Genomic DNA, 10548 nt, shown 5'->3' with positions numbered 1-10548 from the left:
TAAATCAAAACGCGATTAGCAAATGGCAAAGGTTGTGATTTAGGCACGTCTGACACAAGGCTTAAAAGTATCATGAGACCTCATTGCTTTTGATGTAGCCAATTTTAGATTAATATTGTAAAAGTGTCGCCAAGCCATATTGCTTGCAATGAACAGGCAGAGATTTAAAGTTATTTAAAGCAATTGCGCATCTCTACTAGATAAACGAAGTGTATAAGTGGCGTTTATTGCATCCATGCCACTTGTACTGACAATGTCACACTGCCCACCGTGCGTATTATAGGAGTAAGCAGGGAGACGGGCACGCACACACACACACACACACCAACCAACACGCTATGTACAACAATTCAAACATTCAACACTATACGTGACATGAAACAGCACATTTACCTACAAAACAAACGACTATGGAGAACTATTTACAGGGTTGGCATCAGTCCAACCTGCCATACTGCTCTACCAGTACCTCCATGCTACACTGACCCCCCCCAGGGGGTCATCCATCCCAGAACCCCCATAAAGTCCTGGAAGTGCTCCTGGCAGCGGTGAGTCTCCTGTGGTCATGGGCCCCCCAATCCTGTTGCTGGGATACTCCGAGTGGGCCAGGGGCTGGTACGACGCGAAGCAGTCCCGGTGCAGCACAACAGTCCTGACAAACATGGCGCCTAAGTTGCACAAACGCTCAAAGGTTTGGTTATACTTTATGAGAAAGGATGACAACAGGGCAACTTGCAATACTTGCAAAGTAGATATTTCATAAAAGGGAGGAAACACTACGAATATGCAAAAGCATTTGCTCACAAAACACGCGATAACCTTAAATGAATGTCGTGTTTTTGATCCACTCCGGACTAGTGAATCTCAACCCAGCAGCAGCGGTAACGTTTGCACGTCCTCTCCTGTTAATACGGCAGGTAACTAATCAACTAACATATTATGCATATTATGTTAGTTGATTTATATACTTTTAAAAAGGAGAGTTTAAATGTTACTGGACATTCTTGTGTAATTGCCACAGAATAATTTATGTTATACTTTGTTATTGCTACAGAAGAATATTTATTTTATTATTTTACATTTACAATTTTTTTTTCTGGGGACCCCGTGGCACCCCATCGAGGAGCCGTATGCTGTGGATCTCTTAAGATTTCACTGTTGGTTTTGTAAGGTCATGCTACTCCTAAATTTCTATCTTGTTCAAAGATAAGATATAAATCAAAGTTCTAATCTAATCAACCTGTGTGTTCTCCTTTTTAAAAAATAAGAATTGATAAGAGAATCGATAATCGAATTGTTAAACAGAATCAAAAATGGAATTGGAATCGTGAAAATCTTACCAATTCCCATCCCTACCCTTGAGTCTATAAAACGAATTAATATAGTGTGGCAGAGTGTAGTATAGCCATCTTTAAATGGAAGAAAGGGTAGGTAGGTTGTTTTTTTTTTTTTTAATTGTTTGTAGGTAGGTTGGTTCTTATCGTACTCCGGCCCTGTAGAGGGAGCTGGTTCGCCTGGAGGTGAGCTGGATTACTTCCTTTGGGGCATATGTGGAATGGATGGCAGGGGCGGGGACTGAAACGGAAATAAACGTGGAAAGGAGAATTTTTTTTTTTTTTTTTTTTGAACTTTTTTTTTTTTTTATTGTTTAACTTCTCAAACAAGATAACAATATAGTGCATTTACAATACAACAAATCGCAGTACACAAGAATAAATGGCCAAGAACAAAGCAGTTGTCAAAAAAAAAAAAAAAAGCATCAAAAGAATAGTATAGGTCAGGAACACCACAAGGCAGCATACAAGTACAATAAAGTGACCTATCATATAAGGATATAAATACGCACATACAATCTCGTTACCTCAATCGAAAAGCAGCATCAAAAATTCAAGTAAGGTGTGAGTCACAATTAAGTCACATTTGTCTAATGATGTCATCCACAGGAGAACTTCATTCTTAAAGCCAACAAAAAACGGAGTGATCTTCAAGAAGCGGCATTTGTGAATGTAAAATTTTGCAACTATGAATAAGTTGTTAATCCCAAATTCTATTTTTTTATTTACTGTTTGTAGGCCAAATTTAGCTACTTGAAAAGTTAAAGAAGGGCAGTCAATGTTTTTAGAGGTTAACCAGTACTGAAAATAATCCCAAAAAGATTTGGAATATTCACATGAATAGAAAAGATGCTCTGTAGTTTCAACGTCAGTATTGCAGAAAGTGCATGCATTCGTATCTACAATAAATGTCTTGTGGAGATAGTCCTTGGACGGATATATATCATTTAAAATTTTAAAGTGATTTTCTTTTGCTTTGGGTGAAATTGGAAAAGAAAGATATTCAGTCAAAATCTTCGAGCTATAATCTCTGAACATATGTTTTCTCTTTAGTTGAGAAGGGAAAAGTTGTTTAGTGAGAGTTTTCCTTAAAAAAGTATTATTACATGTCTTCTCTTTAAATTGACAATCACCAATTATTAAGGACGGTTCACGAATTATAGAGAAAGAATAAATTAAACTGGATTTAGCCATCTGAATCAACGCAAGGGGAGGAAAGGAGAAATTGTTTGGCGAGTCCAGTTGGTAAGGGAGAAAGTTAGTCTGAACGCTGAGTCAATTGTGTTACGAGTTGGACAAAAATCTAATACGACTGGCGAAACTTTTACTCTCTACAGCTAGCCCAGGACGTGACAGGCGAGGTGAGTGCCGTTTAATTATGCTAACTGGTGGAGGGTATTTGGGTGTATAATTGGTGGACGGATGGTAGGTAGTTGTGGTTTGCTGGCTGAATATAACATATATAGTATGTGTGTGTGTGTGTACAAACCGGATTCCAAAAAAGTTGGGACACTAAACAAATTGTGAATAAAAACTGAATGCAATGATGTGGAGATGGAAAATGTCAATATTTTATTCAGAATAGAACATAAATCACGGAGCATAAGTTTAAACTGAGAAAATGTATCATTTTAAGGGAAAAATATGGTGATTCAAAATTTCACGGTGTCAACAAATCCCAAAAAAGTTGGGACAAGTAGCAATAAGAGGCTGGAAAAAGTAAATTTGAGCATAACGAAGAGCTGGAAGACCAATTAACACTAATTAGGTCAATTGGCAACATGATTGGGTATAAAAAGAGCTTCTCAGAGTGGCAGTGTCTCTCAGAAGCCAAGATGGGTAGAGGATCTCCAATTCCCACAATGTTGCGCAGAAAGATAGTGGAGCAATATCAGAAAGGTGTTACCCAGCGAAAAATTGCAAAGACTTTGCAGTTATCATCATCAACTGTGCATAACATCATCCGAAGATTCAGAGAATCTGGAACAATCTCTGTGCGTAAGGGTCAAGGGCGTAAAACCATACTGGATGCCCAGTAATCCAGCTCACCTCCAGGCGAACCAGCTCCCTCTACAGGGCCGGAGTACGATAAGAACCAACCTACCTACAAACAATAAAAAAAAATAATAAAAAAAACCCATCAGTGATAGGTGAAAATCCGCGATATAGAATGACCATATACATAAACTTTTTTTTAATACATATATAGTTAAGCCTTAAAATACCCCACCCACATGCTTTAAACACATGTGAACTTATTAAAACGCACTTCGTAAACACATATGATATGTGGATGTTGGGCTAAGGATATGGGTGACATAAAATATGAGAATTTCTGGTATCATTCGAATGTTTCTAGCAATACATTGTGTTGGTCTTAAATTTTACTCATAATGGTCTTAAAAGGTCTTAAAAATGTCTTAAATGTAACTTACTGAAACCTGCAAGAACCCTGTATTAGGGTTGAACAAGGTATACCCAGTAATACATCAGAGGCGTGGGGCCAGACACGTTATGTTTATGTCCCTCGAGAATGTAAATGCTCTAAATTTACAGTTGATTTATTGACTGTAGACCAATGGGTTATGGAGACCCGAAGATGTTTGGCGGCAAGGCCTACATCTCAAGCTGAACAGGTGTTATTTTTGTATGACCATTTGGATGGGGGGGCAAAGGCAGAAGTTGATTTTTATGACGCTTCGGATAGAGATACAGCTGAAAAGATTTTTTAAATCCTTGTTGAAAATTTCAGTTGCTCTCAGTCTTATGTGGCAGCACAGTTGTGTTTTTTTCAGCGGCATCAAAAAGAGGGGGAGTCTCTGCGGGACTTTTCTCATGTATTAAAGTCTTTAATGGAGGTTGTTGCTAAGAAAACACCGGGGGGAGTTGGGAATTCTGACCGAGTGTTGCGTGAACAGTTTGCTGAAAATGTTAATGATGAGACCTTGAGAAGAGAGTTAAAAAGACAGTTAGCCTTAGTTTCCTTACACTTCGTGGTATAGCTATTTAATGGATGGAGGAGGGAAGGCAAGTGATAAAGCCTAGACATCGCGCTTTCTCGTGTGATACGCATGTTTCCGTTGTTGGTCAAGTTGCAGATTTTACTGCAATATCGGTGGCTAGTAATGAAATGGCTGAGATCAAGGAATGTCTCCGGCGGCAGCAGATGCAGTTGGATGTTATTTTGTCACAGTTGAACGTATCGCGCCCACAAGTGAGTCAGAGGGGTGTTGGGGCCAATTCTAAATGTTATCGTTTCCAGCACGATGGCAAGCCAATTTGCATGCGCTGCAGTCGAGTTGGGCATATAGCAAAGTATTGTACGATGGATTTGGGCCCGACTAGTGGAGCAATTCAGGGGTTAGGGCAGAGGGTTACAACTTATGGTCAGTCAGGGGAGCTGTCTGCTCCTCTGCCGCCTCAGGAAAACTAGCGCCCTCTGGTGTGGGGAGCCAAACACCAGGAGGGGCTGTGCTAGGCTCTTGTCATTTACCCACAACTGACCCCTTGCCGGCGGCGTGGTGGTGCAGTGTCTGGTGGTTCAGATTTCCATGGGGGGTAAGGTGGTTCCGTGTCTTTTGGACACAGGTTCGATGGTGTCTACAATAACAAACTTTTTTTTTTAGAAAATTTTCAATCGAGCATGGACTCTCTTAAACCATGTACTTGGCTGCAGTTGCGGGCAGCCAACGGTTATGAAATCCCGTATTCTGGTTATGTTGGAAGTGGGTGTGACTGTGTTGGGAAAAACTTTTCCTAGCATGGGTATTTTGGTAGTATGTGACCCAGTTGATCCAATTACTCGACAACAGAAGCAGGTCGTCCCTGGGCTCTTAGGGATGAATATCATCCAGGGTTGTTATCAAGAGTTGTTTGAGGATATTTGATCAACCGCCAAGAGAAAGGGACAGTAGGGTGTGGCGGCAGCAGAGATCGAATTTATCGACGGCATTGACGGCAAAAGACTTAGCAATTTGCCGTGCTGCCCTGAATATTTACAAGTTCTTGCCGGCAGATACTTGCAGTGCCCTCTTCCTCAGCTGCCTTTGTGCCCTATTGTGTATGTTTAGATCATAATAAAGTCAATAAACTTATGAAATCAAGAACAAGTTCTTCTGTTTTTTACTTCTGTCGCCATGTCCATGATGTCTGGGTTGATAAGCGCATCCCATAATTTTACATTAGCCACGCCTCCATGGTTAAATTATTCAGAGCGGCTATTCTAGCCGATGCTTACCTCCCTCTGAAACTAATAGCAACATGTTCATAGAATAGGGAGGGTGAGAAGGTTTAGAAGTTCTTTTGAAAGTGAGGCTGTATTGGGGGTATTTTTGGCACGTGAACAATCATCGATTTACATCGATGAATACATGTAAAAGTTAAAAACTTGAAGAAAGTCTCCTCTTCACATCTGAAGGAAACTTAAGGACCTGTTATAAGGCCACAAAGTTCCAATTAAAATGCCTACGAAAGATCGGGTGAAAAAAAGAAAGCAAGCTGAGATGACGGCCGCTGCTTCTAAGACCCAGAAAATAACCACATTTTTTAGGTAATTTCGCTGGTTATGCATGTCTTTCCCAATCATACCGCATCTATTGTTATGGAAATTATCTGTCATTACTTGATGTTGTAATAATTTATAATAGACTGTAATAATTCATAGAAGATTGAAATAATTGATACCAGATGTGCATTGAATTGAAGTGAAAACGGAGAAGGAGTTAGAGCATAAACTGTACTGTCCTGCAGCTGCTGTCACGGGACAGTTTGTAGTGCCTCACGGAAGTGTTGCGGGACAGTTCGTAGTGGCTCGCGGCACTGGGCGGGACAGTTAGCGAGTGGCTCGCGACTGTTTGAGTGTCTCGGGACAGTGTTTGAGTGGCTTGGGACAGTTGCCGAGTGTTAGTTAGTTGGCTTGAATATGGTCACTCATGCATTATTTTGAAGTTCTGTTAGTCATGTTAATGTTCAATGTCTCAGTAAAAAAAATGTTTATTAAATGAAAGTTTTTATCACTGACAATAGCTGGTTCTGTTTTTTTTCATAAAACATTTCGTCATTACTGAATAGGTGAATGAAGGCAACAGCATCTTTTTTTCAATAGCTAGTCTAACACTATTTCACAGGGTGCTAATGCATTTATTGCCCTTGAAAATGTCAGAATGCTAAATATTTAATGCGTCCGGCTATATACCTTTTTGCCTCAGTGCCCTGGCCAGTAATTCTTGATTGCCTTGGTGCCCTCCGAACCTACGGGAAAATGCCTTAGTGCCCTCCTATATTTGAGGGGATAAAAGGCAAACATTGCTGTGCCCCCCGAACAAAGTAATTCTACCCCTGCGGCAGGTTTTTACCACATGTCAATCGATTGAGACTCTTCGGAGTAAAGGATATTTAGGAAAGGCTAGGGTTCAGGAAAGTGCAGTGTGTATCCCTACAGGGTCCCTCAAGCTTATTCCCTTAGTTTGTCCTAGTGCAGCTGGCCTCTCCCTGCATTCAGTGTTGCTAGAGCCTCCTATAGATGGAACACAGTGGCCCATGGGGTTATTGATTTCTAAGGCCCTATTGGCAGTGAATAATGGTGTGTTAGAGGTACCAGTGACTAATGTAAGTTCACAAGATGTATGGCTTCAACCGCGCACTGTCTTGGGTGACCTTCATGTTGTCCAAGTGATGTCGGTAGGATGTTCAGTGAATATTGTGGATGGGGGCAGTGGGGGACAGGTTGCTATCGTTCAGTCAGCAGAGGTGCACACTACCCCTTCGGTTGACTGTTCTAATTTGTCATGGCCTACGTTATCAGCGGAGCAGGAACAGCGAGCAAAGGTACTTTTGCAGAAGCACAGTAACGTTTTTAGCCAAGGGGAAGGTGATGTAGGATGCACCACTTTGGTGGAGCATAAAATCCACCTCACAGATGATGTCCCCATTCGGCAGAGATATCGTCGGTTGCCTCCTTCCCAGTATGAGCAGGTGAAAACTCATATCCAGCAGTTGTTGGAGGCGGGAATTGTGCGGTCTAGTTCTAGCCCTTATTCTTCACCTATAGTGTACAAAAGAAGGGAGGGGATATGAGACTTTGTGTGGATTATCGACTCTTGAATGCTAAGACAAGGAAGGACGCGTACCCATTACCTAGAATAGAAGAGTCGCTGGATGCACTGACTGGTGCAAAGTGGTTCTCGACCTTGGATTTGGCGAGCGGTTACAATCAGGTGCCGGTGGCAGAGGTTGACAAGGATAAAACAGCATTTTGTACACCGTTTGGGCTGTTTGAGTTCAATCGTATGCCATTTGGCCTTTGTAATGTGGCAAGTACATTTCAGAGGTTGATGGAGAGAATCTTTGCGGATCAAAGCTTGCAATCCCTTCTTTTGTATTTGGATGATATAATTATCTTTTCCACCTCCTTTGAGGAGCACTTGACACGGTTGGAACTTGTGTTGAGTCGGTTGCAGGATAACAATCTAAAATTGAAGTTGTCCAAATGTCACTTCTTCCAAGGGGAGGTGAAATATTTAGGGCACGTAGTATCTGCGGCCGGAGTAGTGACAGATCCTGATAAAGTACGAGCAGTGAAGGAATGGAAACAACCTACCACCACAAAAGAGGTGAGATCCTTTTTGGGATTTGCCTCATATTATCGTCGCTTTGTGGAGGGTTTTGCGAGGATTGCTGCGCCACTTCATCGATTGGTTGCTAGACTGGAGGCAGGGCAGGCTAAGTCTAAAGGCTGGGCTAGTATGTTGGGAGACAACTGGACTCCAGAGTGTCAGCAGAGCTTTCAAAGCTTAAATGAACGGCTGATTTGTGCACCGGTTTTGGCTTATTCGGACTTAACTAAACCATTCATTTTGGAGATCGACGCAAGCCATGGTGGACTGGGCGCTGTTCTTGCCCAAGAGCAAAATGGACATAGGAAACCGATCGCTTTTGCTAGCAGGGGCTTGCGTCCAACTGAGAGAAATATGTCCAACAGACAGCTAAATTGGGGGCTACAGAGCACCGGTGGGCATCAGAGCTGGCGATGTTTAATTTTGAAATTCGGTATCGCCCAGGCTCTGCTAATAAAAATGTGGATGCATTGTCTAGGCTGCCCGATCCGGTTTCCATTGAGGATGTGGCCCCAGGCCTGACTATTCCTCCCCCGCTATTGCGATCAAATGAGCCCTCAACCAGAGTTTGTTGCCAAGAGACCACTGTTTTACCAATACGGCCAAGGGTTGACTTGCAAGTATTGCAGATGGCAGATCCGGATATTGGACCGTTTAGTCATCTTTGGAAGCAAGGTTCATTGCCCACTAAATTAGAACGGGTGCTCTTGCCACCAGGGACTCAAAAACTTCTTAAGGAGTGGTCTAGGATTCGGTGTCGGGAAGGGGTTCTGTACCGTAGCATTCGGTTGCCAGGGGAAAGTGGGGAGGTGTTTCAGCTGCTTTTGCCACAGTGCCTAAAACAGGAAGTTCTGACCGCCCTTCATGATGACCATGGGCATCAAGGCATAGAACGAACCACCCGGCTTGTTAGAGAGTGGTGCTTTTGGCCGGATATGTCTCAAGAAATTGAGAAATATTGTCAGGAGTGTGGTCGTTGTGTTGTGGCGAAAGCTGTCCGGCCGAAGGTGTGGGCTTTCCTGGGGAATCTGATGGCTGCTCGACCCCCTTGATGTGGTAGCCATCGATTTTACAGTGTTGGAGAAGTCCACAGACGGGCATGAGAATGTTCTAATTGTGACAGATGTCTTTTCATAGTTCACACAGGCCTATCCGGCCCGTGATCAGAAAGCCAGCACGGTGGCTAGACTACTGACAGAGGGGTGGTTTTACCGATATGGGGTACCTAAGTGACTCCATAGTGATCAGGGAAGAAATTTCAAGGGTGATCTCTTGAAGCAGTTGTGTCAGCTGTATCACATTGAAAAGAGTAGAACAACCCCATATCATCCTGAGGGTAACGGGCAGTGTGAGAGGTTTAATCGCACATTACATGATTTGTTGCGCTCGTTACCCCCACATCAGAAGTGTAAATGGCCAAAGGCACTTCCTCAGATACTCTTTGCTTATAACACCACGCAGCATGCATCAACTGGTTACTCTCCCTTTGAATTGATGTTTGGGCAGAAGGTGAGACTGCCAGTGGATTTTCTTCTGGGTCATGCAGAGGATGAAATGCAACCGGTGCACACTCATGATTGGATGAAGCAACATCAGGATAACCTTAGGGTGATCTACACACATGCACGGGACCAGTTGACTTTGGCTGCGGCACTCTGAAATCAACAGGTAGCCCCTTTTGCAAGCCAGCCTCTGACTCCAGGTACACTAGTCCATAGAAGGAACCACCCTCTGGGCCAGCATAATATTCAGGATTTTTGGGACTCAGTAGTTTACAAAGTACAGAAAGTTTTAGATCAAGATAGGAGGGTCTACAATATATGCCCATTGGATGGAGTCGGACCAGAAAGAAACATCAATCGGGCCGAGCTACGAGTCACTCCAACTGGTGTACATGCAGGTTTCTCGGCTACTATTAGACCTACTAGTTTATGGGGGAGTCCTCAAGATGGGGACGATATACGGAGTGGTGCACATTCTGTGGAGGAGAGGGAGGAGGATGGAGTCATGTTGGTGGAATCAGTATGTGGTGCAGAAGGTGGTGGAAGTATACCTGTGGTGGGTAGTCTGCCCATTCCCTCTCCCTCCAGGTTAGGTACCATTGTGACTGGTCGGACTGTAGCCCAGGTAAAGGGTGATGCCGGGGCTGTAACCCCGGTGGAAATTGCAGAGAGTCCCCCTCCCCCCTTGAGTAGCGATATGGTGGTGAGGCGTTCGGCAAGGGCCACAGCAGGTCAGCATGGTAATCCATTCCATTTGCCGAGAACTGCCTGTGCTGAGGAGAGCCAAATTAATTTAATTGAGGGTAGGCCAACACCCCCCATTGCCCTCCAGCAGGTGGCATTCAGGCCATGGCTATAGTTAGAGGGAGAGTTAGCTGCACCGGGACGGTGAGTGTTCAAACCTGGGGTGAGTGTGGCAGAGTGTAGTATAGCCATCTTTAAATGGAAGAAAGGATAGGTAGGTTGGTTCTTATCGTACTCCAGCCCTGTAGAGGGAGCTGGTTCGCCTGGAGGTGAGCTGGATTACTTCCGTTGGGGCATACAGTATGTGGAATGGATGGCAGGGGCGGGGACTGAAACGGAAATAAAAGCGGGAAG

At 43.4% G+C, this 10548-nt stretch overlaps 1 protein-coding gene across 1 annotated transcript in view; it reads left to right on the top strand.

Moving 5' to 3' along the window:
* Nucleotides 1–2563: 2563 nt before the first annotated feature.
* Nucleotides 2564–10548, top strand: part of LOC111832789 (uncharacterized) — a 39366-nt gene continuing 31381 nt past the window's right edge. The window contains exon 1 of the mRNA XM_072717005.1: nucleotides 2564–2695. The gene's annotated coding sequence lies outside the window, so the exon portion shown is untranslated. The remainder of the gene's footprint in view (nucleotides 2696–10548) is intronic.

Source organism: Paramormyrops kingsleyae, chromosome 1, assembly GCF_048594095.1.
Source record: "Paramormyrops kingsleyae isolate MSU_618 chromosome 1, PKINGS_0.4, whole genome shotgun sequence".
NCBI classification, from domain to species: domain Eukaryota; kingdom Metazoa; phylum Chordata; class Actinopteri; order Osteoglossiformes; family Mormyridae; genus Paramormyrops; species Paramormyrops kingsleyae.
The sequence above is the reverse complement of the archived record's forward strand: the minus strand, read 5'-3'. Positions and strand labels throughout refer to the sequence as shown.